Source organism: Chiloscyllium plagiosum, unplaced genomic scaffold, assembly GCF_037043375.1.
Source record: "Chiloscyllium plagiosum isolate Xiang-an unplaced genomic scaffold, Cpla_swu_hap1 HiC_scaffold_11, whole genome shotgun sequence".
NCBI classification, from domain to species: Eukaryota; Metazoa; Chordata; class Chondrichthyes; order Orectolobiformes; family Hemiscylliidae; genus Chiloscyllium; species Chiloscyllium plagiosum.
In genome coordinates, this window is record NW_028270149.1 from 92,027,295 (window position 1) to 92,037,254 (window position 9,960).

General features: G+C 49.6%; 1 long non-coding RNA gene across 1 annotated transcript; it reads left to right on the plus strand.

Annotated features, from left to right (window-relative positions):
* Positions 1-437: 437 nt before the first annotated feature.
* On the plus strand, positions 438-8,562 carry LOC122548103 (uncharacterized). Its single transcript, XR_015758595.1, has 3 exons — positions 438-568; positions 1,307-1,437; positions 8,385-8,562. It is a non-coding gene; the product is annotated as an uncharacterized LOC122548103 (long non-coding RNA).
* Positions 8,563-9,960: the final 1,398 nt, after the last annotated feature.

Here is a 9,960-nt window from a genome sequence, read left to right on the forward strand (position 1 = left end):
ACACAGAGGCATGGTCTCATTCTCACACACACACACAGAGGCATGGTCTGTGTCTGTCTGTCTGTGTGTCTGTGTCTGTGTGTGTATGTGTCTCTGTGTGTGTCTGTGTCTCTCTGTGTGTGCCTGTGTATGTCTGTGTGAGTGTCTGTGTGGGACTGTGTGTGTGTGTGTCTGTGTCTGTGTGTCTCTCTGTGAGTATGTCTCTCTGTGAGTATGTCTGTGTGTTTAATAATGTTTCCAGCCTCTGATTAATTGCTTTCTAATGATTTGTTTGTATTTTGATGTTGCTGTGAGGTTATGAAATGCATTGGGGATGGGGGACGGGAGTGATGGGATTGTGTATAAACTGGGATCTTGCTGTGTAATTTTGCATTACACTGCTCTCACTCCCCCGGCCCCCCACCAACTCATCTCTTCTCTCTTTTATCTCGAGGAACTTTTGTTGGGAAAGCAGGAAAGTGAAAGTCCAAACTACCTGGGGGCCAGGAAAGCCTTGGACAAGAACAACTTCCAGAGGGGGAGCACCAGCATGAGGAATGTTGGCCAGGCTGCAGCCCAAGGGGCCCAGGTGAGTGGGGGTCTGTTTCTTCCCCCCGAGTTTTCATCTCCTCTGTGGGTGGGGTGGGAGTTGGACCCTGGTTTGTCGGGGCCTCTGGTTAACTGGGTCCTGTCAGATCACGGCCTTGTCGGTTTTAAAATGGGTTTGAAGCCTGGATTAAAGTAACTGGGGCATTGTGACACAAACAGGTGAAAACCCCAGAATCTGGGAAATGGGACTCCCTCAAGAGGGAATTGTAACCCAAAATATCTGACCCTCCGGAAAGAATTGTCACACTATCAGAGGAAAGTGGGTCATAGAGAGGGCAGGGTGATCGAATTCGACACGGAGAGAAAGAGAGTGAGAGAAAGAAATAGAAAATGATGAGAGCAAGAGAAACAGGAGGGGGGTGGGGCAGTGTGAGATTGTGAAATAGCTGCAATATTTGATTCTGGGGTGACAGGAAATAATTAAACCGGAAATAAAAACGATCAGATTTTTGAGCTTCTGCAGCACTGTCACTTGTGGGATATTGGTGTGCCTTAATTGCCCTAATGCCATAGTTGCAGGCAGTGTTTGATTTTAATCAGCTAACCCGTCATTTCAAAAACGTTTCAACATCAAGACTCAACTCATCACCCGACGTGTTTGCGTTTGGATGTTGCTGTCTCACTGAGAGGGGAAAAGCTGAGATCACGCTGTGCTATCTCCCTGTGAAAGATTTTCCTGCTCAGCCTTCCCACTAATGCTGCCTCTTTCCTCCCAAAGGGATCTTCCTGGCCACTTGAGGATTTGAAAAGTGTGCGTTTGGAAGCAGGAAACCTTCAAACAAGAGCTTCCTACAGAGGGGGAACACAGAACTGAGGCCTGTTTGATAGGCTACAGCCTGTTGGTCCCAGGTGAGTTTTGTCTATGTATTACCCCGAGGTTTAATCTCCTCTCTCTGGCTTTTACCGGGACCTCTGGTTAACCGGGTCCATTCGGATTGCGGCCTTGTTGTTTTTGAACAGGTTTGAAACCTGGGGCTAAGGTAACTGGGGCCTTGGGATTTGACACAAATACGTCAACCCTTAACCAGCATCACCCACGATGTGTGTGGGGTTAGATTGCTACTTGTGGGATCTTGCTGTGTGTGCGTGTTAATTAATGTTTCTAGCCTCTGATCAACTGCTCTGCCGTGATGTCTGTGTACTTCAATGTGACTGTGATGGTCAGCAACTCATTAATTCGGCAATAATTAAACTGGACCAGTGTCACAGGGTCACGTGGGAGATTGGGGAAGGCAGAGAGCTGTGGGATCTTGCTGTGCTTTTGGTGCTACTGTTGTATTTTATTTAAAATTGATTAGTTTTTATTTCTAAATGTGTTTCCCCACCCCACCCCACCCCACGATCCCCCTAACCCTGGGGGTGAGGAGGAGATTGGATCCAGGAGCTGAAACTCGGGACGATGCAGAGACAGAGAGAATTAAATCACTTCTGCCGCAAGGAATCATCACACAGAGAGAGAGAGAATAATCAGAATCTGTCCTGTCTCCTTGTCGTTCATTTACACATACACACACGGGGAAAAGAATGGGGGTTTCAGGCTGTTTCTGGGATTTTTACCACAAGGGGGTGTATTCTGGTCTGGACTGGGGGAGACAAAGGGGGGAAAACATGGAGGAGGAGCTGCTGCACAGTCTGATCCCACAGATGTCATTGCCTCCCTCTCTCACTCAAGCTCCAGGGACAGAGAGAGAGGTGGAGGGAGAATGGGGGTGTGAAGGGGGTGGGAGAGACAGAGTGAGAGAGAGAGAGAGAGGAAGTAATGAAAGAGAGCACTGACTGTCCCAGTGGAAGGTTCATTGGTTTAAAGTGGATTTGAGGCCTGGGGTTAAAGGAACCGGGGTCCTGGGATTGTGACACAAACAAGTTACCCCCCACCCAGGATCTGGGAGGAAGGACTCCCGGAGGAGGGAATTAATACCTTAACATGAGAAATTCTCTCCAAAGACCCATTCTAATGTCAGAGTCATGTGTATAGGCTAGGGGGATAAAATTTGAGAAATCTGAGAGACAGAGAGAAAGATCTTTGAGATGGAGACAGCGAAAGGGGGGAACTGGGAGAGAGAAAAAAAAACAGAGAGAGATCTCAGATGGAGAGAGCACAAGATGGGGATCAGAGAGTGCGGGGCACAGAGAAGGAAGGGGAAAATGTTTGGAATTTGTTCAACAGGAGGATTGCTCCCTCTTGTCCAGGAGACAGTATCAAACCCTTAACCAGCATCAGGGACACAAACGATCTATCTGTGGTTACACTGCTGCTTGTGAGATCTTGCTGTGTGTGTTTACAACAAGCATCTGGTTAAAAGCTCAATGGTGATCTTTATATTTCGATGATGGAGATGCCGGTATTGAACTGGGACAACACCAGGTTATAGTGTAACAGGATTCTCCAAAAGCTAGTGTTTCCAGCGAAACCTGTCGGGACTATAACCTGGGGTTGTGTGATGTTTAACGTTATATATCGATATATATAGACACAGAGGGAGGGTGAGGAGGGGGGGCTTATGTGTTTTTTGATGGGACGTTATGTCAGGGTCCTGTTGTATGTGGATGGAGAAAAAACACTGCACTAAAAGAGATCCATTATTAATCTGTTATTCAATCCCATTGCTGTCGGGGACAACATCGGGGAAAAGTCGAGGCGGGGGGGAAGTCGAGGGGGTGAATTCGTGAGGGTGAAGTCGAGGGGAGCAAGTCGAGTGGGGGGACGTCGAGGGGGAAAGTCGAGGGGAGCAAGTCGAGTGGGGGGACGTCGAGGGAAAGAGAGAGAGAAAGAAAAGGGACAGAGACAGAAGGAGAAAAGAGACAGATAGAGAGAGAGAAAAGGGCCAAATAGAGGTAGAAAGAGAGAGAGGGAAAGAAAAAGGGACACAGAGAGAAAGAACAGGGACAGAGAGAGCGAGAAAATGGACAGCGAGAGAGAAAAAAGGGACAGAGAGAGAAAAGGGACAGAAAGAGACAGAGAAAAGGGACAGAGAGACAGAGAAAAGGGACAGAGAGACAGAGAAAAGGGACAGAGAGACAGAGAAAAGGGACAGAGAGACAGAGAAAAAGGACAGAGAGACAGAGAAAATGGAAAAAAGGCAGTGAGAGACAAAGAAAGTGAGTTAGAAGGAGAGAACACAAGACAGACAGAAAGGTGGATGGAGAGACACAGAGACAGAGAGGGAAGGGGGAAAGTGAGGTCGAGAGAAAAATAAGGCAAGGGGAGACATGGAGAGGGTAAGGAGCCCCATACTCACCATCTCAGCTGCTCTCGGCTCCATCTCCCCAAGGTCCCTCTCTGTGTCCCATCAGGGACTGAGGCTGCTTAAATGGTCAACCCTGGGATTGAGATTCAAACACAACTCACACATTTTCTTACTCACTCTCACACTGAGAGACATAGAAACACTAACTCCCCAATACTCACCCCTGGGTAAGCCACATGGCAAAAGGAATGATGGCTTCCTGAGCCTGGTTTAAGTAACCCCTGGTCTGTCACTCAAACCCCATCTCCTCCCAAATCCCAGCTGATCCAGTCAGCTTCCAGCTCCATTACCTGGAACACACCTCCCCCAGGGATGGACACACCAACTACCATCTTTGTGAGATTACAGCGGGGTCTGGGAGGAAACAGCAGGTCAATGGGTTAGACCAGGGCGGACCCAGTCTGTTTCTGTATCTGTTCCACCCCACAATCCACCCACTCAGCCCAGCCTGGGAATACAGACACAGGCACACCTTACTGCTCCATAGGAAATTTACAATAGTCTGCCATCTAGTGGGGTCAGAGCAGACTTCAGAATCTTCACTAAAATCCCAGTGAAATTTAAAGAAGATTCCTTTCGGCTGTTCATTCAATTATTTCTAAATTGCAGTTCCTGTTCGCAATCCAAACAAATCCAAACAACACTGAAGGGAAACAGGGATGGACATATACACTCCAGATTATTCTATCTTTCTAACTTTGTATAAAATTTTATTTTATTTGGTTGAACTGTAAATGCATGTCGTTTCTTTAATTAATCACTTCTTAATGATATTGAGGAAGGTTTTAAGTGAAATGCAACTACTCTCTCTGACACACAAGCCAAATGTGCTGTCGCTGATGTTATCAGGACCCATCGAATTGAGAAAAAGGTATCAAGGGGTCAGATGTTTTGATGCAGCAAGTTGTTGTGGTCTGGGATATAATTCATATCAATTCCAATACACAACAATATTTATGAAAAAGCCTGACCCTCACCACCTTCCACACATTGCCCTCAGCCTGACACTCACCGCCATTCAACACCGCCTCCAACCTGACCCTCACTGCCGTCAACACACCGCCCCCAGCCTGATATTCACCGCCCCCAATCTGACCCCCAGTGTCGTCCACACACCAGATCCAGCCTGACCCTCACCTCTTTCTCTCGCCCCCTCTCTCTCTCGCCCCCTCACTCTACAATTATCGCACATTGCCCCAAACCACCCCCACCATCTCGCTCACCACTCAACACTCCCCCACCATTACACACCCTGCCTCATACGACCCTAGCGTCACGCTCACACCCACACACTTCACCACTATCACACACACTGACCCGCACCACCCTCACCGTCACGTTCACACCCAGACACACCACCATTACACACATGACCCCACACCACCCTCACCGTCACGCTCACACCCACACCCACACACACCACCATTACACACACAGCCCCCACACCACTCCCACCGTCTCGCTCACCACCACACACTCCACCCCATCACAAACACTGCCCTACACCACCCTCACCATCACACTCACTCCCACACACTCCACCACCATCACACACATTGCCCCACACAATCCCCACCATCATGCTCATCACCACATAGCCCAGCACCATCACACACACTGCCCCTCACCACCCTTACCATCATGCTCACATGCACGCACTCCACCACCATCATACAAACTGCCCCACTCAACCACCACCACCATGCTCACCCCCACACACTCCACCAACATCACACACACTCCCCCACATCACCCCACCCACCGTCACTCTCACTCCGTCACACTCCACCAAAATGACACACACTGCACTACACCAAACCACCATAACGCACACCCCCACACAGTACACCATTATCACACACCCCACCCCACAACTCCCTCACCTTCACGTTTACCCGCACACACTCCACCACCATCATACACACTGCCCCACACTGTCCCCACCGAAACACTCACCCCCACACACTCCACCACCATCATACACACTGCCCCACACCACCCTCACTGTCATGCTCACTCCCACACACTCCACCACCATCACACACAATGACTCACACCACTCCCACAGTCACGCTCACCACCATTCACTCCACCACCATCACACACACTGCCTCACACTAACCCCACCGTCACGCTCACCCCCACACACTCCACCAACATTACACACACTGCCCCATACCACCCACACCGTCACGCTCAACCCCACACACTCTACCACCATTACACATACTGCACCATACCACCCCCACCATCACGCTCACCCCCACACACTCCACCATCATCAAACACACTGCCCCACACCACCTTAACCATCACCCTAACCCCCACGCACTCCATCACCATCACACACACTGACGCACACCACCCTCACCGTCTCACTCACCCCCACACAGTCCACCATTCTCCCCCACACTCCTCTACCGTCACGTTCACTTTTCCGCCTGGTCGCCCACCATCACACTCACTCCACAACAATGCCTCACTGTCAATCCCACTCACCCTGCACAAAACCTCACCATCAGCCTTACTCAAATACACTCTTCCCCACGGTAACGCTCACTCCCCCACACACAGCCCCACCCTGATTGTCATATACAGTGCACTCCCCCACCTTCACACGCACTCTGCCACACATTCCCATTGTCCCGTTCACTCCCCTGCACATACACCCATCGTCACTCTCACTTCCGCACACTCTCCCCCACAGTCACACTCTCTCCTTCACACATTCCCCCACCATCCCTCTCACTCCCTCGCACACTCCCCCAGCACCAAACGTCCACGCAGTCTCCCACCATCACACTCCTCACACACCTTAATCTGAGTTCCTGCCTGTGAAGAGTTGAAAAATGTGGTGCTGGAAAAACTCAGCAGGCTCGGCAGCATCCGAGGAGCAGGAGAATCGACGTATTGGGCATAAGCCCTTCTTCAGGAAGGCTGATGGTGGTGCAGTCCTCACTTTCGCCCTCCTGCCTATGAACATCTGCCCAGTTGATCCCCTCTAAATGGCCTTTGACCCCATCCCAATTTCAATTCCAATTCCTGAGTAACAGACACTACGTCCCACACAATGTGTTCTGTTTGTGATATCCTGTTGTACCAGTCTCAGCCACAGCTTATGGTGCCACGCCACCTGTTACCCCCTAGTAACGGCTCGTGTTCTAACACTCACTATGTCCCCAAGAAATGGCTTTTGGCCCAAGATCCATACAGTTGCCCTGGCAATGGCCTGACGTGCCGTCCCAATCTCTGTTCCCTATCATTGGCCTGAAGATCAACAACCCTCTTCTGTTCCCCCAGCACCGAAGGATTCCAGGAAGATAGGAACATTGGGAGGTTATCATCGCAAGATGGAGAGAGAGTGAATGAGATTGGGGAAGACAAGGATAGTGGAATTGAGTGTGAATATGAAAAAGAGAGAGAAATAGCAGCACAACATGAGAGTGGGAGGGGTATATGCAGGGAGAGTGACAAAGGGAGCAAGATGAATTCTGCTGAGAGCCAAGTCGGAGTGGGAGACCCAGAAGGTAAAGTACGGACAGAGGGAGTTAAACCCAGCTCCTGAGCTCAGGGCCCTATCCCCTCCCCTTCCCTGAGGACCAGGACTTGGGGCTGAATCTTTCTCTCTCTCCAGCTCAGTGTCTCCGACACAAAGACACACAACACCATCTTTCACTCTGCTGCTCGGCACGCTTTAATGAACTTTTTTATTGTTTACAAAAGGAAGTGATGGACACAGTCAGTGGGATGGTGCCTTTTCTCACTGGCCCCTGAGTTGTGAGAAACATTGAAATGTTTCCCTGTAACCCCCTTTTGGGATCAGGATGGACAAACCAGCGCTACCCTCACTCTGTTACCATAGCGACAGGCTGCTCCATCGCTGAAACACTGAACAAAAATGAGAAAATCCCGGATAATTGATTAATGAGGGAATTTGATGAATGGATGGATTTGGGTGAAGGGATATTTCAGCACATTCTTCAGCTGCTGCCTGAACTTAGTCTGGGTCACGGTATAAATCGCGGTGTTTGTGCAGCAACTGAGGAGCTGCAGCATGAAGCCCAATTCCACCCCAAATGGATGGAGGTATATAGGGGAATCCACAATCCAATATATCCGGTACCATATAGAATACAGCATGAACGTTGACCGTAACAGGATGAAATTGGCCGAGATCACAAACAGTAAAATGATGGATTTTTTTCGATTTCTCATTTCAGTGTCAGACTGAGCGTCCCCATTGGTGTGAGCGCGGAGTCTCCTGCGGGCTCTGCTGGTCACTAAAATGTGTCTGACGGTGAGAACATTGAGCAGCAGAATCAGGAGAAATGGGACACACGGGGTTAGAATGTGGTGGAGGAACTCAATGGTGAGCCAGACACTGGAGACTACAACAGCGCCTGTTATACCACAAAACCAGGGGCGGTTCCCCAGCAAATACTGAGCCGTGAGCATAAAATACCGGGAAATGTTCTTTAAACAGCTCAGCACAGTCACTGCTCCCAGAACCACAGCCGCCGTTTTCTCACTGCAATATTTACTTTTCAGCTTCTGGCAACAAATGGCCACAAACCGATCAAAGGTGAAAGTGACGGTGAACCAGACAGAGCAGTCAGTGGCTGCATAAAGCAGGACGGCGTGGATATTACACACGCGGACGGAGTTCCTGAAAAACAGTGGGAATGTGTCTCAGTATCAGGTCGAGGATAATGACCAGGAGATCCGCCGCTGCCATGGCCCCCAGGTAACGTCTGACACATGGAGACAATCCACAATCTTTATAAAGCAGGACGTAGATGGTCACTACGTTAACTGTGAGGAAGGAAAACAAACCCATTATCCATCAGCCTGGAGGCAAAGGGACCCGTTTGATCGGGGACCCAGTGAGATTTTCAAATGTGCCCCTGTATTCAGGGATTTATTAAAATAATTGGAGCTGGAATAACAAATGGGAAGGTGGGAATTACTGACAAAAATGTGACATAAACCACAAGAAACCCTCCCTCCCCAAACACACAGAGACACATCCATAAGGACAGATGGTTTCCTGAACATTCCCATACACTCGATCACTCGAGAGCAGACACAGGTCACTCCTTCCCAGTTCCTAATACGGAGGGTGGAAACGTTACTGTCCTGAAGGATTCTCTCCCAGTTTCCTGAAGACAAACGGAGTTTGGGAATTCCTGTATTTTGGTCTAAATTGTGGTCGATCCTGTGTCGTGGAGAAATGTAAACGCAGGGAAAACGTATTCACCCCTTTTACTGCCTGAGGGGCCTTCAGAACAGTGTCTCCTTCTCCCTGGAACGGGATCTCTTCCCTCGGGATCTTATCGTTTGTTCAATTCATTAACGTCCGGCGATTCACAAACAATGTCAGGGACAGAAGGTTCTGGGGAATGTCAGTTATAGAATGTTGGGGGCAGAATGTTCCGGGGAACTCCTTGACCTGTCCATCTCCTTTCCCCTCTAGCCACCCCACCAACATGATATACTGTGCACAGGCTATATACCTGTCCAGCACCGGGAGCTGCACTGACCACATCATGGCATTATCTATAAACCTCAACCAGATAGTCTGACCAGCACAGCGACCTGTGCAGTGATCACCCGTGAATTAATCTGTAAACTAGGAGCAGTTATCTACCCAACATGTAGGGCTGTGTACATCACCCCAGTGCATTGATCTGTAAACCAGGAGCAGTTACACTCCCAGCATGTAGGACTCTGTACACCATCCCACTGCATTGATCTGTAAACTAGGAGCAGTTACCCTCCCAGCATGTAGGACTATGTACGCCACTCCAGTGCATTGATCTGTAACCCAGGAGCAGATACCCTCCCAGCATGTAGGACTGTGTACCCCACCCCAGTGCATTGCTCAGTAACACTGTGTTCGATCCCTGCCCAGCGCGGGGAAACTTGCAGCCCATGCTGGAAGTGACAGGATGTGCAGCTCCCACCCATTTACAGCTCCATCTCTCCATTGTGCCATGACAAGGGGGTGCTGTGGGTGTGAACATCACTGCCGAAGAGAGATGGTGGGGGAATCAGTTTAAATATCACCACATGGGAGGGGGTAGGGAAACAGAAAGAGAGGGGTACAGTGTCATGGAAGAATGTG